Source organism: Mustela nivalis (genome assembly GCF_964662115.1).
Source record: "Mustela nivalis genome assembly, chromosome: 3".
NCBI lineage: Eukaryota > Metazoa > Chordata > Mammalia > Carnivora > Mustelidae > Mustela > Mustela nivalis.
The window spans coordinates 92,530,116-92,554,487 of record NC_139022.1 but is presented as its reverse complement, the minus strand read 5'-3'; the positions used below and the strand labels follow the sequence as shown (position 1 = coordinate 92,554,487).

The 24,372-nt window shown below is 37.6% G+C and overlaps 1 protein-coding gene across 14 annotated transcripts in view; it reads right to left on the bottom strand.

Moving 5' to 3' along the window:
- The window catches only part of PDE4D (phosphodiesterase 4D), a 1,511,392-nt gene that overhangs the window by 1,225,731 nt on the left and 261,289 nt on the right, over positions 1-24,372 (bottom strand). Inside the window, exon 1 of one of the 14 annotated variants that reach the window (XM_082725920.1) lies at positions 10,218-10,419. The exons of 11 other annotated variants lie outside the window; for them this stretch is intronic. The gene's annotated coding sequence lies outside the window, so the exon portion shown is untranslated. Of the gene's footprint in view, positions 1-10,217; positions 10,420-24,372 lie in introns of those variants that run through there. 2 more of the 14 variants (XM_082725931.1, XM_082725925.1) reach the window with 2 other exon arrangements.

Below are 24,372 nucleotides of genomic sequence, written 5' to 3'. Positions count from 1 at the left end.
AGACTGATCCATATGCATGGACTTGTCATGGTTATTTCCTTGTTTTAACTCTTTAGTAATTGGGTGGGACTATTTCAGAGAAGTCTATCCCCCCTGCAGTTTGCAATCTCTCCCCGCACTCTTCAGAGGGCATAGTTTTGGGTATACTTACAATCACCTTGAGATGACACTTTCAGCATGACTCCCCTTGAATATCTCTTTCCGTGTTCTATTAGTAAAATACTTGGCTCTGGGCTTCAGCTAATTGCTGGCTGTCCACTCTATTGTTTTCAACAATGCCTTGCGCGATAAATTGTTCCGTATTCCAATTAAACTTGAGCCCCTTCTAGCAATAGTATTGAGGCTACTACATTTCAAGGCTTGTTACAAGGCCAGAAGGACTCTTCTTTTTTTTTTTATAATTTAAAAATTTTTTAATAAACATATAATGTAGCCCCTGGGGTACAGGTCTGTGAATTGCCAGGTTTACACACTTCACAGCACTCACCATAGCACATACCATCTCCAATGTCCATAATCCCACCACCCTCTCCCTACCTCCCTCCTCACAGCCCCCCTAAGATTGTTTTGTGACATTAAGAGTCTCTTATGGTTTGTCTCTCTCCTGATCGCATCCTGTTTCATTTATTCTTTTCCTACCCCCTAAACCCCCCACATTGCATCTCCACTTCCTCATATCAGGGAGATCATATGATAGTCGTCTTTCTCCGAAAGGCTTATTTTGCTAAGCATAATACCCTCTAGTTCCATTCACATTGTTGCAAATGGCAAGATTTCATTTCTTTTGATGGCTGCATAGTATTCCATTGTAAATATATACCATATCTTCTTTATCCATTCATCTGTTGATGAACATCTAGGTTCTTTCCATAGTTTGGCTATTGTGGACACAGCTGCTATAAACATTCGTGTGCACGTGCCCCTTTGGATCACTGGGTTTGTATCTTTAGGATAAATACCCAATAGTGCAATTGCTGGGTCGTAAGGTAGCTTTATTTTCAACTTTTTGAGGAACCCCCATGCTCTTTTCCAGAGTAGCTACACTAGCTTGCATTCCCACTAACAGTGTAGGAGGGTTCCCCTTTCTCTGCATCCTTGCCAGCATCTGTCATTTCCTGACTTATTAATTTTAGCCATTCTGACTGGTGTGAGGTGGTATCTCATTGTGGTTTTGATTTGTATTTCCCTGATGCTAGGTGATGTGGAGCACTTTTTCATGTGTCTGTTGGCCATCTGGATGTCTTCTTTGAGGAAATGTCTGTTCATGAGAAGGACTCTTCTTAACTATCTCTTTCTCTGGTGTTCTCTGTTAAGTCAAACTGGTCTACAAATGGCCTTTTTATTGTCAAAAGTTCTATATAGTTCTCATAGAGCCCGCCTTAACCCCTAGGGAAAAAAAATCTCTGCAACACACACTAGATCATGGGGAAGGGATAGTGGCCCATTTCTCTCAGAGTAGCCCTGATTTCATAAGCAGGGTGCTCACCAGGAACAAAAGCCTCTGGTCTTCCAGGCTTGCCTCTGCTGGTGTGGAACCTCTTTATGCTATGAACTGGAGTGGTGATTGGAGTCCATTATCCTTAGTCTGCCACGCTTTTACCCTACGAGATGGGGAGCTCCAGACTTCTAAGTCCTCTTGCCTCAAATGGAATTCTACAACATAGAGCTGGGGAGAGGGATTAGAAATGCTGGCAGACTGTCCCTCCTGGGGAGATACTGTAGCCTACATTGGAAGCTTGGGAGAAAGGGAACCCCATGTTTTGAATGCAACTATCTGGAATGCAAGATCTGTTATGATGAACAGTTGGGGCAGAATAAAGGGAGTGCATCACGGCATAATTGCCACAAACCCTGACTCTGGTAACCCCAGTTTAGTCAACTTTCTTAAATATGTGTTTTTCCATTTGCTATATACCCTTAGGACAATTTCCAGACTTAAAGGGTTAGGTTTTTGTTTTGTTTTTTAAAGATTTTATTTATTTATTTGACAGAGAGAGATCACAAGTAGGCAGAGAAGCAGGCAGAGAGAGAGGAAGGGAAGCAGGTTCCCTGCCGAGCAGAGAGCCTGATGCAGGACTCGATCCCAGGACCCTGAGATCATGGCCTGAGCTGAAGGCAGTGGCTTAACCCACTGAGCCATCCAGGCACCCAAGGGTTAGGTTTTTAGGATAAGTTTCATCAGTTACTATCATTTCACTGAGGAGCCAGTCCACAGAGCAACTCATGCTGCCATTTCAGAAGCTGATTATTAGTTTTTTAGTTGTTTTTTTTTTCTTCTCATTGAGCTACAGACTGGTAAAAATTTGATAATACCCCTGTATGAGTCTACAGACTAAAGGACCAAAGCCTAAACAAGTTATAGTGAGTTGTTCAAAATAAGATGACTCCCTAAAGAAAGCTCTAAATTAAGATTCTCATATTTGAGTGTGCAAGACAATCACCAGGAGAGATTTTTTTAAAGTTCAGAATCCAATCTCCAACTCAGAAATTTTGATTTATGAAATCTGGGGTAAGGCCAGAGAAATTATACTTTCAAAGAGTACCCTAGGAGTACTGTGCAGAATCTAAAGTACAAATAAATTATCTGACCATCTGGGATATTTTTTAATAAGATTTTATTTTGGAATAATTAAAATTTAAAGCACAATTGCAATGACATTATGGAAGATTCTCATACCCTCTTCACCCATCTTCCTCTTATATTAATGTCTTACAAACCATGGTATGTTGTCAAATTTGAGAGATTCACATCAACTAATGTTATTAACTAAACTACAGATTTTCCTAGGATTTCATCAATTTCTCCCCTATTGTCCTTTTTCTGTTTCAGGATACTGCATTGTATTTAGCCTGGGATTTTCTTAAAATGCAAGTTCTGCATTTTATATCATGACACCTTTTATACTACTATGGTTAGTTATAAGTATACAGAACCTCCCCCAAAGTTCTTTGAAATAAAGGGCTTTTTGTTCCCCATGAACCTCTAGGTAATTATACTTGGGGATATAAACAGCCTCTCTTCTTTAGAATATAAGCTAGAATGACAGCCTGGGTGGCTTTGCTCATCTCTTATTCTAAAATCAATTATAAGTAGTTGTCACATACTTTTTGAGCATCAAGATTATAAAGAGCTCTGGGAGGTCATCTAGAACATCACTCTTGGTTCACAGAAAGCAAAATTGAAGCCCAGAGAAGGATGTGGCTTTGATCAAAGTCATATAACTATTAATCTCCAATCCAGTGTGATTCTTTTATCACTGTATCATCTCCAACACTCCCAATATTTTCAGACCTGGAGGATGCAAATGCCCCCTTTATATGCTATTATTATCACTATTTCAATGCAACAGAAAAATAAAAAAATATTACTGTGCCCTTAGTCTTACTAAAACTTAACAGTTCATTATATTCTCCCCTTTTAAGGAATTAATCAATACATCTCCACACAAATATGACCAATATATTTTTTTACCAATGATTGAAAAGCAACTCAGTGGAAGAAATACTGTCTTTTCAACACGTGGTGCTAGAACATTCCTACAGATGTCCATTAGTGAAAAAGAAAAAACAAAAAACAAAAAACAAAAAAAAAAAAGAAAGAAAGAATCTTGATCCTAACCTTACCACTTACTAAAAAATAACTCAAATTCAATTTTAGGCTTAAACTAAAAGTGTACAGCCATAAAACTTGTAAAAGACAAGAAAACATCTTCAGGACTTAAGTCTTACTAAAATAGAGAATGACACCAAAAGCATTATCCATAAAAAGAAAAATATTAATAAATTACAATTCATCAAAACTAAAAACTTTTGTTCAGTGAATGAACCTGTTAAGGGGATGAAAATATAAGCTACAGATGGAAAGGAATATTTGTAAATTAAATATTTATAAGACTCACAACTACAGTTCCAAAAATACAAAAACAAAACAAAAACCCTCTCAAAACTCCATAGAACTAAAACAGACCATCCAATTAGGGAATGGTCAAAAGACATAGATAATTCACTGAAGAGGATATATGGATGGCAAATAAGCACATGAAAGGATGTTCAAGATCACTAACTGTGGGAGGCAGACTAATGCCTGCTCCTCCAAAGATGTCCAGAAACTGAATATGTTACATTACATGGGAAAGAAGAATTAGGGTCACAGATGGAATTAAGCTTTCTCTTTAGCTAATCTTAAAATAGAGCAATTATCCTGAATTATCTGGGTGGGTTCAATCTCAAGAGTTCTTAAAGTAGAAACCCAAGACAGAAGTAGTCTGAATGATGTGATATGAGGAGGACGCACTCCACTGTTGCTGGATCTGAACATATAGGACTGGAGCCAGGAGCCAAGAAATATGGAAGGTAGAAAAGACGAGGAGGCAGATTCTCCTCTAGAACCTGTTCCAGAAGGAACAGGCACTGTCAACACCTGTATCCAGCCCTGTGAGACGTGTATCAGACTTGGATCTATGGAACTCTAAGATAATATATTTGTATTCCTTTTAGCCACCAACTTTGTGGTCATTTGTTACAGCAGCAACAGAAAACTAATACAGTATCATTTAGAGAAATGCAAAGTAAAAATATGATGAGCTATCACTACTCACTCATTTAAATAGCTAAATTTAAAAATAGTGACAATACCAAATACTTGGAAAAATGCAGAAAAACTGTATCTTTCATACATTGTTGGGGAAATATAAAACAGTAGAGCCACATACTCGAAACAACAAAATCTTATAGAAATGGAAAACAAATTAGGTGGTTGCCAAATTAAAAGTGAGGGACCATAGGGGAAAGGGAGTGGATGTTACTACAAAAACATAGTACTGGGGATATTTCATAGTGACAGGGCTTCTGGATCTTGACTGATGTGGTGGTTACACAAATCCACATTTGTGATAAAATAAAGATGAATGTCATCAAGCTCAAACTCCTGGTTTTGCTATTGTACTAAGTATGTAAGGTATAGTCATCAGGAGAAATTGAGTGAAGGGTAAACAGGACATGTCTATATTATCATTGTGCCTTCTTGTGAATCTGTATTATCAGCTAAAGAGCTGATAATTTCATGCAGATTTGAAGCTGCCATGTATCCCTCCCTCCCTGATCACATGTCCTTTCTTCCCTACCCCCTTCACAGAAGTATCCTACAATTATTGTTCAGAATTTCCATTGTCTTTTAATTATTTTAATACCAATTAATACATTCTTTGAAAATAAAAAATATTGTTATGCATGTTCTAAAATTTTATGTAAACAATATACCATTAATCTTTGTGGACCTAGTTTCTGCTTTTGTTTTTGCTTGACTTTACATTGTTGAGAACTATTCACGTTAATACATCTCATAGAGTTATGAGTTATGTCTGCTGGACAGTGTAAGTGCTGGACACCAGTGATGGACACTGGTCCACTATATAAATATACCACCTTTTATTTGTACTTTCTTCCATTGATGGACATACAGAATTTTTCCCAGTACTAGACCATTATGAAACTAGGCCAAAATAAACATTTAAGTGCATATCATCTGGTGAACCCATATGTTTCCATGATATATGCCTAGATATATGCCTCCCTTAGCATATGTACATTTTTGACTTCACTAAAATATGTTGAATTCCTTCCCCAGTTGGTTGTAACAATTTATTCTTCTACATCATAGAAAATACTTGGTATTTTCAGACTTTAGTTTTAACCAAACTGATGAGTATGAAATGGAATTGTTTTTATAGAATTTTTGTTTTAGCACAATCATGATTTTTCTTTATAGTTTGTGGTTTTTTTTTTTTTTTTAATATTGCCTGGCAAAGAATTTATAGTTTGTGTTTTAATGTCTTGTTTAAAAAATCTTTTCCTGTCCAGTGGTCAGAAAGATATTCTTATACTTTTTCTTTTAAAATTATAAATTCTTTATTCTCTCTTCACTTTTAAAGCTATACTTCATCTGGGATTTAATCTGTATTTGGTGTGAGGAAGGGATTTTCTTATATTCATGCCCATCACACAAATAATTACTTCTCCATTTATTGGATCCTTTCTACACTAATTTGTAATATATGCTCAGTCATACTTGGGCTTATTTCTGAACTTGGCATATTTATTTATTGCTACTCCAGCATCCTAAAGTCTTATTTACCATACCTTTATGGTAATTCTTGGTTATGTGGTATGGCTAACGTCCCTAACTTGTTTAACATTGTTTTGATTATTACTGACTTTTGGGGCTTCATATACACTTTAGAATCAACTTGTCAAATTTCCCCTAACAAACAAAACCACTTCTGTGAGAGTTTTTATTAGAATTTATAAACTAATATGGGAAGAAATAAATCTTTATTATATTAAGTAATTCTACTGTAAGCATGGTCTATCTCTCAATTTACTTAGTTCTTCTTTGAATCTTAAATAAAAACTTTGTAATTTTATCTGTAAATGACTTCTTTTCTTAGATTTAGTCCTACATGTTTCTACTTTTTATTGATAGTTTTCATAGTATCAGCTTCTAAACAGAACTGATTGTTTATTGATTGTATAGACAAACTTTATTTTATACCCAGCAATCTCTCTGAACTTTTGTATTATATCCACCAGGTTTTTGGTAAAGACTCTTTCCTATTTTGACAGTCATATCTCCAGTTAATGACAATTTCACTTCTTACCATTTATTTCTTTACTCACCATGCTGACTAGGACAAGTTAAATATAAAGAGAGGTAGAGGCCATTTTCCTTCTGTTTCAGATGTAAATAAGTCATTTCTAATACATGACTACTAGCTATAAATTTCCATTATTTTAAAATACTGAGATTTTCTTCCTCAAGCCTGCTTTACCCTATTTATTAGTCTTTTGGAGCACCAGCTTTTGATTTTGTTCTATATTTTAATTAATATCTACTTCTTATTATTTCTTTTATTATACTTTGTTTGCTTTTTAAATCTTGGCTTGGATGCTAAAATTATTAATTTTTTTAAAGATTTTATTTATTCATTTGACAGACGGAGATCACAAGCAGGCAGAGAAGCAGGCAGAGAGAGAGGAGGAAGCAGGCTCCCCGCTGAGCAGAGAGCCCGATGCGGGGCTCGATCCCAGGACCCCGGGATCATGATCCGAGCTGAAGGCAGAGGCTTTAACCCACTGAGCCACCCAGGCGCCCCTAAAATTATTAATTTTTAACCTTGTTTCATCCCCTAATACAGGTATTTACAGGTGAAGCCTTTTGTTTCAGCCTTAACTACCATTTTTTTGCTTCCCATAGGTTTTGTTATGATTATTTTAGATAATATTACCATTCAGTTTTTGGTTTTTTTTGAAGATTTTATTTATTTCTTTGACAGAGACAGATCAGAAGTAGCAGAGAGGATGGCAGAGAGGAGGAAGCAGGCTCCCTCCTGAGCAGAGAGCCCAATGTGGGACTCGATCCCAGGACCCTGAGATCATGACCTGAGCTGAAGGTAGAGGCTTTAACCCACTGAGCCACCCAGGCACCCCTACCATTCAGATTTAAATATTTTTTAATTTCTTTTATGTTTTTTGCTTTGATTAATGATTTGTTTAGAATTGTGTTTATTAATTTGAAAGTCTACATGGGATCTTTCTGGGGTTTTGCTTAAATTCTTAATTTCAGATATTATCTCTTTCCAGTTGTCCCTGTTCTCACCTTCTAGAATGCTTACTAAATACTCACTGAATCATCTTATTCTCTCTAACATATCTCTTAACTTCTCTTTCACATTTTGTTTCTCTTCAGCAAATTCTGACTGATATCTTCAAATTACATTGCAGTTGACTAATTCTCTCTTCCACTCTTTCTAACTTGTTGTTTAACCCATTTGATAAAATTTTTATTTCAATTACTATATTTTTCACTTCCAGAATTTCTATTTGGGTCTTTTTGCAAACCAACATTTTCTTATATTTATAATTTGGCTTTCATGTCTTAATCATTTTCAATATTCTTATTTTATACTCTATGTGACAATTCCATCATGTGAAAATATTAAATTCTAATCCTGCTCTTTGTTGTATTTTTTTAATAAAGATTTTTACTTATTTATTTGACAGACAGATATCACAAGTAGGCAGAGAGAGGGGAGGAAGCAGGCTCCCCGCTTGAGCAGCGAGCCCAATGGGGGGCTCGATCCCAGGACCCTGAGATCATGACCTTAGCCGAAGGCAGAGGCTATAACCCACTGAGCCACCCAGGTGCCCCTCTTTGTTGTATTTTATAACTCTTATTCATGCGGAATTTTTTCTTATACTTTATAAATTATGAATTCATCTTTAGAAAGTAGTTATGCATAGGAAACCTGTAAAGCTTGATTTAATGACAATCTCCTTTCCAAGAAGTTTGTAACTGACTCTACCAGATGTTTCAGATCTATCAGTGGCTTGGATTATTTTCTTTTGGTTTATTTCTCAAGTTGTGATTCTTTTCCACACTATACAAATAATACAGATTTAAATTCCTAATCCAAATGAGGTACAAATCCACAGTGGTAAGCCTTTGAAGGAAACATTTTTTTCTAAGAAACGGCTTTCTTACCCCTCCTGTGTGGATGGTGGATCTTTTTCCTAGAGCTTTCTATTAAAAAGTCCTAACTTTGTGCCGAAGATTTCTATTATAAACCATGGAGTCTCAGTTTTCGTTTCATATCTCCAAATGGCTGTTAAAACTCAAGCCCTTGATTTAGATAGACTAGTTACATACTCCCAAAGGCAGCCATGGCATCAGCTCACATGTTTAACCTTTAGGTTTTTAATTTCATCTTTATTTCTGACCCATGGTGATGCCCTTATTTCCTTTCAAGATCAAACATATGTGAAAGAGATTGTTTATTTTACCTAGTATTTCTAAGCATTTGTTACAAGGCATGATATTAAGATTATCAGCCATGCTTCTAGAACTAAAGTAAAAAATAAGATCTTTTCTCTAGTGAAAATCAACTTAGAGCACAACTGACAGGACAAATCCTTCTTAGTTCCCATATCAGAAAACAATATATAATTAAGGTCCATACATAGCTCAAAGCTCCAATTACATAGAAACTTTACACTGTACTTCACATAGATCCAACAAAGTCTTTCCATTTTCTGGACTCTCACAAGCTCTTCCAATCACATTTTGCTAGAATCTCTAAGCACATATCACATTCCATATAAATTTTCTCTGCTAACTATCAACAAATTTCAGTGGCTTTTCTTCCTATTTTCTATTCATTCAAAACAGAGTTTCTAAGCACATGCTATATTCTAGACACTGAGGATGTTGCCCAAAACAAAACTAAACCCTGGACCCACAGAGTTTAACTCTTAGAGCAGGGAAAATAATAAAAATAACAAATTAATACATATATTTTAGGTTAGAATAAAAATAAATCCATTTTGACCCACAAAAAGGCAATTTCACATAATTCCATCTAATAGGACATGACAGCTGGTGATAAGTGTTACAAAGAAGGCAGGTTAAATGGATAAAGGGTGATAGGGGTGGTGTGGGTGTGCTATTTTAGGGTGCATAGCCACAAAAGACTTTCTTAGAAAGTGCTATTTCAACAGAAATGGGAATGCAGTGAAGACGTAAGTAGTAAGGTTATCTGGAGGAAGAATGTTCTAATAACAGGGATATGTATTGTGGAAAAGTTCTGAGGAGGGAGTAGGTATGTTCAAGGGACAGCAAGGAGATCAGAGGTCCTGAGTGGAGTGAGTAAATGTGGGGCAAGATGAGGACAGACAGGGGTGAGGGGCAGGCCCAAGAATGCCATGGCAGCCACAGTAAAAACTGCCTCAATCTTTGTGAGATGGGAAGCCCCCTTGGAAACCTTGGACAGAGGAATGGCAAAACCTGACCTGTATTTTCAATGGTATGGAGGCCAGTCTCCAAGGAGCAGGATGGACATAGGAAACCAGTTAGGAGGCTACTGCATTCTCCCAGTTGGGAGACCATGGTATCTTAGACTCTAGTGGTAGCAACGGAAATATGAGGAGACGCTGGATACTCACAATTCTTTCATGATTCTTCTTTCTTTTTTATTTGTCTTTAATGTCTCATCCCTAACCCTCTGTCAAAAACATTGTGCCTGCCTGCTATCTGATTCCAACAGGAAACTTACAGATCATTTTAAATTAAGCACCTCCAAAATCGACATTTGCTTGTTCCACAGCCTGATACATCTGCATCACCACTTATGTCTCTAATCATCCTCAAAACAATGGCACCATACCTGATCAAAGAAGAGCTGGCATTCACTATGCAAGAAGCCTCACCCAAGAATAAGCATGCGGCTCCAAAGGCCACCAGTGAGCTTCTGCCTCTTTCTGAAGTCTTTGATGGGTGGGCTGAGCCTGAGCCACATACAGGAAAGGGCCACTTATGGCCAGCTGTGTTGCAAGGAGGCACCTCTGAGCAAAAAAACTCCTAAATCCAACCCTCCAGCCAGAACCCTTCCTTAGAAGTTTCTCTACTTTGCAACTTCCCAAAGAGGAAGTTGTCTAAGGGGGTTACAACCCTTTAGGGAGAAGCTGACCACAGCTTAATGGCATGTGAATAAAACTTCTGCAACTTCTGGCCACATTTCCCCCTCATACCCACACAGGGCTACATGTGTTCTAGTAAACATATACGACAAAGTACAAAGTAACTAGCTGGGCACGGTCTTAACACCAGGTCACCATGGCACAACAGAAATTAATTTTTTTGTCTTTCAATGCAATGTGTCCATCAAAAGTAAAGCTTAAACATCTATAAAATATAGTCAGTCCAAGAGGGCAAGTAGTGTCAAAATGATTTTTCAACATATCTTATATTAAAAAGGATCCTAAAATATAGCTTGCACACAATATGCTAAGGCAAGGATATGACATTAAAATGTTGCTAAAATTACTGCCCAGTTTCAAGAGTATAAACTACACCCATACACTTATGATTTAACAACACAGAGCCCACATAGGGTCACACGTTAACAGTATTAAAATGAATATTCAAAACTTATTTTCTGAAAAGGCAGTTTGCAAAGATACAGTAGGTATGCTTTTTTCTGGAGGGGGAAAAAAAAAACACCTTCATTTGGACTACAAAACGGATTAAGAAAGCAGAAATCAAAATGCATTCATCACCCTGGTTCTTCCCCTACTTATAAATAAAGCAGAAATTACATGTTTTGGTATTTGAGAAAATTGAACTAGATCTGAAATGATGATATTTAAGACTACCAAGACAGAAAATTATAGCTTGAATTCAATCTGCTATCAAAAGCATTTATGATGCCAGATAATATAAAAGAAATTTAAAATAACTATCAAAAAGTCCAGTGATAGAACCTTTCCTAGAATTTCATTGCTGAAAATCCTCTTCTGATAAAATTTTAAGGCTTCTTCCAGTATTTCTACACTCTGACCCAACTATCTGAAAACTGACTTTTTCTGTAGATACTAACTCTACCACAAGACATAGTGATTCTTTGGAAAATTGGGCTCAACTTTCAGAGTTGTTCACAGGGTGTCTGTGTTTAACTTACAAATTATTTTTCATTTTTAATAATCCTATGCAAATGATAAAACCACCACAATACTGAAGAAAAACACTTTGCTTTTTAAGTTTCAAAGTTCACTGCAGATAAAAGCAAACTCTTCTGATGTGCTTAAGTCAGGTACCCTTCCCTGGTCAGCAAGGTCTAGCATCTCTAGAAGCAGGGAAGGAAGTATCATCAGGAAGACAATGGTCTGGATCTGGCTTGGCTCAAATAAGCAAAGATTGTGCAGAAGTGACCTGGGTCCCTGGGGCCTTCTCAATCTAGCATCCTGGCAGTGTTTTCAAATATTTAGATAAATGAGATTTCAAAGCTAAAAGTGTATGTATAGAGAATATGGCAGTAACATACATTTTAAACAACAAAAAAGTATGCTTTTCTTACTTATAAATGAAACATCCTCTTTAAAAATACCACTCCAGTTGAAAATCAACAATGACAATTTCAGAGCACAATTTATCTTTTTGTTTGTTTTGTTTTGTTTTGTTTTTTGTCAAACATCAGCTACAGGCTCACACCAACTCATTTATTTTAGATTATTTCTAACGATGTTTCAAAATAGCTGAAGTTGTACTAAAAGAGAAGAGCTTTTGAAATGTTTGATAAAGGAAAGACATAGGCTTTGGGGAGAGTTGAAAGAGCTTTGAATATATGGTGATAGCAATGGCACGGGGCTGGACTGGTAATAGGACATCTAGAAATGAAGGACACTGTGGGATTCCATTTTTAAGTTTTAAGATTGTACTTCCATGAAGGAGTGGAGAATTGAAGCAATATCTAAGAGCATAGGACCCATCTGGAAAAACAGGGGGTATAGCCAATGCCCCTGAATTGCCCCTTTTCATCCTCATGGACTCTCTTCATCAGTAAATTTTAAATCATGTGTACACCACTCCTGAACTCTATTTCATATCCCGTGCCACATTTCAGGGGGCAAAGATACATGAATGACAGTGGCATCTGCCTCCTACTCCTGGGAACTTAACTAGAGGGCTGAGCAGCCTAGCTCACCCATAGGTGGATTAAGTCAATGCTTTGAAAGTTCAATAATCACTGGACTGTAAAGAAACAACTCACCAGCAAATGGGTCACTATGAGTTATGGACAGAAACTGAAAGATCAAAGGATATTAGTTTCCACTGGCAATTTATCGAAACTAATAAGATGGCACACAGTTAACCAGAAAGTGCCCACGGTTCTGCTTAGAGCATCTGCTCTGCAGGTCTCGACCACTTAATTTTTAATCAGGACTCCCACAGCAAGGCTCTTTGCACCTTACCCCAGAGATTCTGAGTAAATGCACTCTATTTTTAGATATTTTCACTCTTGACACAGGGATCCACAAATATGAAAGAATAAGTCATCCCTCAGGCATGCTAGAGGTTGGTACTGTCTCTTCACTCTCACTCTGTGGTCTCTTTGCAAGCATTTAAAAGAACAATAGGCTGGAAATGTTTTCCTGCATTGGCCCTAAAGCGAGAATGTGTTAAAAGGATTTAGTCTGCTTTGCAACATTAGATTAGCCATTTTTGGTAAATTGGAGGTACTTCAGAGTTCAGAGGCCACCTCAATTTTACCGTCAAGAGCTATCCTATGAGAAAGAAAGGCAAATCTCAGGTAGTGTTTTTTATTAAAAGCACTATTATTACCATTCTAGCAAAAGAATTGATGAAGAGAAAAGGCACTAGTATGTTAATTAATATTATTAACTTATCTTTACAGATGTTCAGAGAATACCACCCACCTGACATGCCTGGAATTAATATTGAAATCAAAAGGAGCCACATATATTGATGGTTTCCAAAATAATAATTCAGAATGGCCTTGTCAATATTTCAGAAATTATAAAGCCCACAGTAACCTGTAATAATGAACAAAAGGAACCTGACTCAATGATAATTATTCACAGACCTGTGGGTGTATGAAAGGGCTAATTTCGCAAAGCCATCGACATAGTATACCTTGAGAATCTTCCATGCTTCTGAAAAGAATCTTCAATCAATCTTGATTCTTGGGAGAGTATTTCTTAGATAAAACTTCTTTTCCTATACCTTTCTAAAATTATTTTTTAGGTAGGCATGATAAGCAAACTGAGATGCCACCAAGATGCCCTAGTCGTGCCCATTCACACATATGTCAGCATCCCCAGTTCCACAGAGAATACAACTGGAAATGCACTGGTCTCCAGATAATCAGTCAAAGATGCCATCTTGTTCAGCCTAGCCCTGGAGTGCAGGTGAATCATTATTTATTCCACTTTACACCTGAAGGAAGTGATTCCCAGAAAATCTCTGCTGTCAGAACTCATCTATCCTTCCAACTAAACCAAAAATAATTGTATTTAGTGACAACACATATGTTTTCTATTGTACCCTTCCATATACTCTTGCAATGATAACGTGATTGGGACTTCAAAGCCACCTAGTAATCCATGTACAGTATCATGTGTAAAATGATGGAGAATGCTTAAAGCAGGAGGTAGTTGTTAAAAATATAGAATATGTCATTGTGATATTTAGACATAATCTGATTCAGCCAGCAATGAGATGTGCAGTCTCAGAAAAGTCATTTAATCTTGTTTCCTCAGGCTCCTAATCTGTGAAATGGGAACATTAATGGTATCTACATTGGTGGGTCCCTGCAAAGATTAAATGAGAGGAAAAACAGATTACACAAGAAAACATATCTGAAGCCATAACGCAATACCTGACATTTAGTAAATGCTCAATATTAAAGCTATTCATACACAGGAAAACATTCATTAGCAGCCATTGTCGTTCTCATAGAAAATCTACTAAAGGGCGCCTGGGTGGCTTGGTCAGTTAAGTGTCTACCTTCAGCTCAGGTCATGATCCCAGGGTCCTGGGATTGAGCCACACAATGGGCTCCCTGTTCAGCAGGGAGCCTGCTTCTCCCTCTTCTGCTTACCCTGCTTGTGCTCTCTTTCTCTCTGTCAAATAAATAAAATAAAATAAAATAAAATAAAATAAAAAGAAAATCTACTAAAAATAGCATGGTTCGAACACTTCCTCCAAGAAGAGGAATGCTACCTCAACTTAAGCTTTGTTCCTGAACTGTCTCATCTTTGCCCTTTCTTCTTTTTGCAAGTTTAGTAATCACCCTGCACGTCAGACCATGTCAACCAAGTTAGCTGAGATTAGAAAGAGCACATGTATTTCAACCTTACCAGCAGTAACTCATGAGAACAACTTAGAAATGGCAAGGAATCCCTCCTGTATATGTGATGATAACTGTTCATGACTAATTTTCTATTTCCTGAAAAACTTTCCAGTATCTCAAGATATTGGCCTTTGGAGTCAATGAGAAGTAGGTTCAAATCCTAACTCTGATGCTTACGAGTTGTGTGACATGAGCAACTCACTTTTCTATATGAGCCTCCATTTCCTCATTTATAAATACTCATAATTACACTATAGGAAGACATCATAAGAGTTAAGAATTAAGTTCATAATTAATAGCTCTAGATCAACATTATTATTATGGAGTTCCCAAGAATAAGTTTACTTTTGGCTATGACATATTCCTGAATCAAGATAATACAAATACAATGTATTTTCTGATTTCACCTCAGCAAAGTAATCTATACAACATACTTTCCAACCTGGCCTCTGGAAGTAATTCCTCAAACACTGCTTCTGTACAACTTTTTACATCTGTCCAAACTGATGCTATCACTTTGAATTATAATCCTGATTTTTAACAAGCTCATTATCTGTCTAGACACATTCACCGTTAAAGAGAGAGCTCACGATTTTAGTATTAGATTTGGAATCTTATAATTTAATTTTAGTCGATAAAAATCAGAGCAATTTCTCCCTCACATTTTTACTGAGCCTAAGTTACATGAAATCCCCAGAAAGTTAACGCCACTAGATTCTACCACTACTCTGGTTGGCCAAAGCATTATTCTCCATTCTAAACCATTGCCAGAACTGACTATACATGCAGAGTTCCAAAATCACATGGTCATCACACCCCAAGAATATTATTTCCAACACCACCATCACCTGTCCCATTACTTCCACGGCTGAGGTATATTTAAGATCATCTCATCAGAGATGTGTAAAATCTTTAAAAGCAATGTTTTCATTCCACTACTGGGTATTTATCAAAAGAATATAAAAACGCTAATTTGAAAAGATGTATGTACCCCTATGTTTACTGCAGGATTATTTATAATAGTCAAATTATAGAAACAGCCCAAGTGTCCATCAATAGACGAATGGATGAAGAAGAGGTGGTAAACCTACACAATGGAGTATTTCTCAGCCATTAAAAAGAATGAAGTGCTGTTACTTGTAACAACATGGATGGAACTAGAGAGCATGATGCTAAACGCAATAAGCTAGCTAGAGAAAGACAAATTCTGTATGATTTCACACGTGCAAAGTAAGAAACAAGACAAATGAACAAAGAGAAAAAGAGACAAACCAACAATAAACACAAACAAAAAAGAGGCTCCTAAGTGTAGAGAACAAACTGATGGTTACCAGCGGGGAGGTGGGTAGGGGGTTGGGTGAAACAAGTGAAGGGGATTCAGAGAATACCTATCATGATGAGCACTATGTATAGAATTGTTGAATTGCTCTACTGTACACCTAAGACTAATATAACACAATATATTATGTATAACAGAATTAAAGAAGAAGTGTACAATAAAAAATTGTTAATGGGCATTCAAACACACACAAAAGAAACGTTTTTTAAAAAAACACGTATTTGAAGATTTAAGGGACAGATTTAAAAAATCAGAATTTACTTTATTTCATAAATACTCACACTGTGACTTTATTTAAATTATAAAATCAGTAATCCTAAATACAAATGTCCCCAACCACCTGGAAATGTACTCTCAATTGGAATCTCGTGAATGTTTTAGAATAAATAACAGTCCAATAAACTACATTCATTCAGACACAGATTACATGAAAAACTTTCTAGTAAACACATTAGAAAGTATAAACAAAACAAAACAAAACTGGCTCTTCCCTTAAGGAAATAATAATACATACCCATGATCAAGAGGATTAAAAGGCAACATATTTTGAATATGTGAACTGATATAGTGTGGACAAGACAGAGTATGAGAGATAACTAAGGGGGCAGATTGCTAAATAAGGAAAGTCCACACTGACAGAAATGGGCTTTCTTCTTGGGGAATAAAACATACTGGGGTAGAAACAAAAAAGTTGATTTTTAAGTTGCTTAATAACAGTATAGAGTCTGTAATTCAGACAGAAAAGATGGCCAAGGAAAACTGAGTTTAATCCTACATGTTACATGAAGGTGCTGTAGAATTTTAAGGGGGAAAAATGATAACCATAGTATTCAGGAAAGATTCTTCCATCTTCAAATCATTTCTACCTATTCTTAACTGTTGCACACAAAATCTCTGCTGTTAAGGTGAAAGAGCTTTTGTTTTCTTTGTTATGAGACAATTTCTGTGGTGTTTGCAATTCTCAAACTATTTCTGAGTGCTTCATGCAAGACAAAAAAATTAGTATTAATTAAATTAAATTATTAATTAAAGGAGTATTTTTAAAAAGTACAATCTGCATTCTTTGATGTATCTTTTAGTTTCTGTTGTTTCAAAACGAGTTCTTAGCATGCTCTGTGTCTGAAGGCATTTAGCACTTAGCTCCCTCATAAAATGACAAGGGACAGAAATAGACTGCGGCGATTCTGCATGACTTCTGTCACGTCCAGTGGCCTGGAGAGTGAGGCCACGCTAGAGAAAGCGTTACTGCCAGCAAAGGCTGAGAACGCTCAGCAGCTCCCGAGACAAAATGGACATTTCTCCGTCGATACGGCCCCTCACCTCCACGGAGGGTCTTCAGCAATCGCAGCTGCACGGGAATGCGGGTTGCCAAATACAGCCACAATCTGGCTCCTCTCCTAAAATGAGGTGGATTCTCATTATTCTTAAGGAGTCACGGGCAAGCTGTTGGCAATTTGCTCAAGTGAAGAGCGCGCCATATTGAGTGGTTGCGACACTTCAGAACTCGGAGCGCAGCGTCAACCGACCTGTGCCCACAGCCCCAGCTCCCCGGCCGTTTCTGAACCTCTCTAATAATAGCTGGGACGAAGAAGAATGCCGTGGGTCACACACACCTCCCTGGCCAGGCCTGGCTTTTGCAATGCTGAACTAACGGAAAAAGGGGGCTCTTTAGTAACTCATTCCGTCCCGGGCGCTGTGTTACAAAACAGGCAGCACAACAGCCAGTTCCGGCTGCCCACAGAGATGGCGGCCTCACTCGGCTTCCTCCACCGGCCCAGGGCGGCGCCTAAAGCAATGCTGTGTGTATCCACACCCGCAGGAAATAGCACGCTCTGTGGAATGAAGCATTCACACAATAAGAAAAATAACCAAAAAGACATGAATGGACGATTCATAAAAGAACAAAAATGGAGGCACCTGCGTGGCTCAGCCCAGAAAATGGTTGGACTCTTGATTTCCATTCAGGCGGTGATTTCGGGGAGAGATGGAGCCCCGCCTCACTCCACTCTGGGCATGGAACCTAGTTAAGATTTCCTTCACTTGCCCCCCCCCCAACTCTCTCAGGCTCACCCCCTCTAAAAAAAAAAAAAAAGTGATTTCTCAAAAATATATGAGAAAAAGGTTGGCCTCACTAATATAATAAGACCACAAAATGAAACAAAATAAAGAACCACTTTCCCATTACAGTTGATCAATATTTTTAAAAAGTTAAAGAAATACATACTCGTTGCTGGTGAGTTTGCAATGATTTTGGAATGTTCATATACTGGTGGAGAGAGGAAATAATGTCACAAACTTGAGAAACAGTTCACCAACAGTTACATTTACATTCTGAAAGTATTCAAAAGGAAAATACTCATGTCCAGAAAGCTTATAGCCTTTTCATATAGCAAAATAATTAAATGAAAATAAAATGAGGAAAAGCTTAATAAGAAGTATGATCGTAAAAGGAACAATGCTTCAGAAAACCACACAGGAAGACTGTGAAAATTCTATTTGTGAAAACCATGTCACCCTGGACTTCTATGGTTTCCAAATTTTTATTGTGAAATATTTCTTACATATAAAATAGTACATATAATGATTATCAATGCTGTATATAATTACAAGTGAAAAATCAGACACAAATTATATGTACAATGTGATCACAATGTATCTAAAAATTCCCTCCATATAAAATATGTCTAGAAGGAAATAATCTGAAGTCTTAATGGTAGTTCATCTCTGGTAGTGAAGTAATAGGTAACTTTTTCTTGTTTTTCCTACCCTCAAAACTTGACTTTCTACTAAGTATAATATAAATTCATCAAATTTACTATCTAACTTCAGATGCTAAATTGGAAAAATGTCAAAACCACCATCTTCATCTGTTTATTTTTTCAACAAATATTTATTGAGTTCTTCCTATGATCACAAAACACTATGTATCAAAAGAGAGATAAATGCATATGAGGCATATTTTACACTCTCCAAAAGCTTGTAAGAAATATAGCCAGGTACTAGAAAGGCAAAATAGAACAACACACTGAATTCCTCAGGACACGGTGGCATTGCACAAGATGAAGAAGGAAGTAAATTTCATGGGATCTTGTCCCTCCTTATGTATCACTAATCCGGATGAAATTCTCCAATTAATAATTCCATGCTCCCAGGAGGAATCTGGACTCAAGGCAATCAGAAAATTTATCCAGACCAAGGAAAGGAGCTTACCAGTAAGAATGCCTACAGAGCTGAACTGTGTCCTTTTCTAATCTACTAGAGGTTATCTGTGAGTGATATTTTTATGATATTATATTTATAACCATATGAAACTCTCATAAACTCCTGATCTTAGATATCGTCTTGACTACAAATTCCACCCATTTCAAAACTCCAGTCTATAAAAACATTTTCTGTGACAAGCAGCTCAAAATTTTTCAAGGCAGTGGCTTTCATTTGCAGACAGTTTAACTCAATTTAACACACTTATTAAGTGTCTTCTAGGGATCAAGCACTAAACCACACCCTCTTTGCACAAGATAAGTAAGAAAAGACCCCTCCCTTCAAACAGCTCATAAAGCAAAAGGAAAACCACAAAATACATAAACAATCACCTATAGTTTACCCATAGAGCTCTGAACTCTTTCTTAGCAGTTGGATCCACTTTCCAGGATAAGCACAGGGAAAGAGTGGCTACTTTTACTTTGCAGATGAGCCTGGTCAAAAGTGAGTATGAAAGGGTAAGAAAGGTATCATATTAAAAGGAAAGTATAGTATTAAAAGTATGGTATTAAAAGGAAAGAAAAGTATCATAATCAGATAAATTTAGGAAACCTCTTCTGAAGGTTCAATGATTAACAATGCACTTTTTTTTAAGCATTAAATCTTTCATGAAAACAAACAAACAAACAAAACCCAAAAACTGTTTGGGTACATTTAATCTTGTGCTCACTGCAGCGCCACCACCGTGACCACCTATCGAAAAACTAAACCATTTCTTATGTTGTATGTGTTAATGTTTCTTGGAAATGTGCTAACATTTTTTGGGAAAACTCACTAGAAAAATCTGATCTAAACCAACCACACATTTAACAGTGACAAATTGAGGCTCAAAAACACTTAGGAAGGTATTCAAAGTTATAGCTGTAGCTGTGGCAGAAACGGGACCAAAACTCAAAGAATCCAAAACTCAAAGTTATCACCATGCTAATCCTATGGCCTAGAATCACAAACACCCATAGGATTGACGTATTTGGGCTACTGACTGACAAAATCAGCATAATTTTAGCCCAGAGTAGGGAAATACTATCAATACAGAGTTGGCAAGAAAATGGGAAGTTCTTGGGGCGCCTGGGTGGCTCAGTGGGTTAAAGCCTCTGCCTTTGGCTCAGGTCCTGATGAGCCCCGCATGGGGCTCTCTGCTCAGGAGGGAGCCTGCTTCCTCCTCTCTCTCTCTGCCTACCTCTCTGCCTATCTGTGATCTCTGTCTGTCAAATATATAAATAAAATCTTTAAAAAAAAAAAAAAAAAGAAAAGAAAAGAAAAAAAATGAGAAGTTCTCAAGGGCCCGGAAGTCAACAATACAACTATTTCTATTTAAAATAGAAAAGTCTGGGCACCTGCGTGGCTCAGTCAATTAAGCATTTGCCTTTGCCTTTGGCAGTCCTGGGTCTGCTCAGGAGGGAATCTGTTTCTCCCTCTCCCACTGCCCCTCACCCTGCTCCTGCTTGTTTTCTCATGCTCTCTCTCAAATAAAGAAAAAATAAAATCTTTAAAATAGAAAAGGCTGCATTCTCAATATGGAGGAGACACTCGTGACAACGGAGGGATGAGACTAGTTGCTCTCTCTGGTGGTCAGCTTCTCTGTCAGTCTGTTCAGGTGTCAAAGATAAGGACTTTATACGGAGGCAACTCTGTTCATACAAAGTTGATCATCCCAGAGGAAGGGATGAACAACAACAATCAACAATAACAGAACCCTTCTCTGAAAACTATCTAACTTCACAATGAGTTCCTGAGGGGGCTGGTGTCCTCTACAGTGGAACTTTCATTACAAAAAAGGACAGATTATCATCCACTGGGAGAGCTATAAGCACAGTCTTGCCTAAAGAAAAAGAGATGGACTTGATAAAATATCAAAGTCATTGCCAACCTCTCAAGACAGGCTGAGTCAGAGACCGGCCATCCTTTCTGACTGCTATCCAGAGGCTCTGCTGCACTGTCTACTTCTTTGCCTCACCTTTTGATCGTTTTCTTGTTTACTGGCATCTCTGCCTATCCTATGGGGAGAAAATGGAATAAGGCTGGAAACAAGTTATTAGACTGAATTCTTTCCAAGAGAGATTTGTTGTTTGTACATAAAACACAACAGAAGAAGATAAAATTGTAGCTAAAATATAATTTGAATTGCATGTGCACTTTTATATTCCATTTCTCGATAAAATACAAACAACCCTGAATGTTGGGATGGTACTGATGAAGCTACATGACAGAGGAGGTGCTCTAGTTAATGTTCCAAACTTGGGTTTTCAGAACCAATTTTTCTACTCCAAATCAGAATCTGTGAACATTTGGCCTAATCCTTTCTCTCCCATGTACCCTCCCCTAAGCCTCCCTTTAACACTGACTGCTAAAAGGAAATGATTCTGAGAAGGCTTTTGAGGTGTTTCAATGTGTAACTAAATTGACTACCTTTCTATTCAATTTAACTTTATTTTAAAACAATATAAAGATAACTACAACACTAAAATCCCTTTCATTAAAATAAGTATATGTCTGATTTTGGCTTATCCAAATTAGCTCTGAAGGTTGTTAGGTTAATTTTACTCATCATGAAACAAGGGGGTAGACTTGAGTTTAGCACTTACAATCTAAAGATAATGCCACAGGTTTAAAGATTGTAATGATCCTTTAAAAATCAATTTGCATCGATCAAGCTTAAATCCTCTTGTAGGCACAAGCAAATAAGAAAAACTTCTTAAATTAAGTACATGATAAGAAATTGATAACTTCTTGAGCCCCATGTGTTCATGAAACAGATAAAAATGTTTCTGGAATTTGTTATTCTTTTTTTAAAGATTTTATTTTATATTTTATATTTATATTTTATTTTTATTTATTCACTTGCCAGAGAGAGGGAGAGAGAGAACATACACAAGGGGAGCAGTAGGCAGAGGGAGAAGCTGACTCCCCACTGAGCAGGGAGCCCCATATGGGTCTCGATCCCAGGACCCCAGGATCATGACCTGAGCTGAAGGCAGATGCTTAATTGACCAAGCCACCCAGGCATCCCAATTTGTTATTCTTTTGAATTTTGCCCTACATCACATATTCACTAGAAAAAGATAAAGTTCTCTCTGCTAATTATGTCCTATCACTAGGTGGGGTAAAGAACTTCAGTTCAATCTGTGTAATCGTGGCATAGACACTCCACCTGGCTCTCTAGACTCCTCACTCATCTCCCATCTTAGTGCGAGAAAGAAAGGGGGGACCTAGGTGTGCTAAGGCCCATGAGATCTACCATCATTACCCACAAAGTTTATCACCACCTGTGTATAGCAACAACACCAGATGCATTATGAGCCTGAAACAAAAAACGCACAATAGCACAACTATAGAATGGGTTAGCTAACTACATCCGAGTTATCCTGCCTTTCAGACATTGGAAAGAACACCTGGTTTAATCGTGAATTTAAATTATTTCTAAGTGGGGCTAAAAGAAATTGGACAAAAATACAGGAAAGGGGCAGCACAGTGTAGAATGCAAGGACTTGTGGAAATCATGGATTCCCCAAGGTCAAATCCTGACTCTCGCTGTAGGATCTCAAATCCTGACACTTACTTGCTATGGAACCTTGACCCATTACCTTCAGTTAGGTAAAGTCAGGATCAAGGTAGCTCCTCACATGTGAAGTCTTTATTAAATGGTAGCTGCTATTATCGTTATTTTCTCAACAGAAGGGTCCCTGCACCTCCGGAAGCCACTCTTTATTTCCAATCCAGTATCCTGCAGAAAGACAAGGGTTTCCTTGCCCTAAGATTTAATCTTGAAATATAATGATTTAACAAAAATAATCGATGAACCTAGGATCATCTCCAGCTTTAGCAGAGTAGAATGCATTTAACATTAGAGAAATACGGAATCACCTTTTAAAATTCACTAATATTGTACACTTATTTTTTAACACTACTTCCTAGCTTTGTGGGATATACCTGAGAGAGTGTCCCTCCCACATGAAAGGGTATTTTCTATACTAAGAGTGATAATGGGGGAGAAGGGTGGCACAGAGGAAAATCTCACCTCTCATCCTGAAAGATAACCCTGGGGAGAATGGAAAGTGGAGGGAAAAATTGAAGTTGAAGTCAATGTCAGACGTGCCTCTACTCTCTAATTTTCTGTACTCTATTACTTGTTATTTGTGCAAGGAAGAGAGACAGGCTGGATGGGGGTGGAAAAAGAGCAGTAGAGGAGAAATCACTACAAATTATAAACAAAAACTTGGTCGTTGTGATTGACAGCTTCTCTTGGGACTTCCCAGGAGAGCCAATTAGCGCTGGTTGCTGAGGTGGGTTTGCTCACACAAACCTTTGTGCTAACACCCATCTGCACTATGCCTACTTCAGTGAAGCCACACACCTTCTGTTAAGAAAGGTTAGGACCAATCACCCCACAGAGAGAGTCCTGTTAAGTCTCTAAAGCAAATGTCTTAGGGTAAGCGGCAGGGAAACACCTTTAACTTCTATTGCCTTACTGGAAATCAAGACACTAAAAAATGATCTCGCTCATTCTTTCTGCTCCTCTTTCCTTCGCTTCTATCACCTGAGTCAACAGCAACCACACGATCCATGGAAATGTTAATCCACGGCTCCGCCAGCTGCTGAGCCTGACTGTTTTCAGAAGTGAGAGAAGTCATGTCGCAAGCGCAGATTATAAATCCAGGCAGAAAACAAATGACAAGAATTAGTAATACCTCCAAATTACTGTCTCCAGGAGCACTGGGAGACACAGTTCATGTGAGCCGTACAAAACAGTTAAAGCAGAGTTTAGCACCATCTGAGAAGCAGCCTGGCTAAACAGCTCTTGGAATAAAATTCTTTAGGGTGTTTCCACTGCTTCGATAAACAGGGCTCAGGATGCCTTGTGAATCCGTTTACTATAACTTCACACAAACTCACACCCGTTCTGTGGTCTTGTCTCCCCATGAGTGATACTTGTCTCCTACTATCTAACCATCAGGCAGCAAATTTTCTTTTTTTTTTTTTTTTAAGATTTTATTTATTTATTTGACAGAGAGAGATCACAAGCAGGCAGAGAGGCAGGCAGAGAGAGAGAGAGGGAAGCAGGCTCTCCGC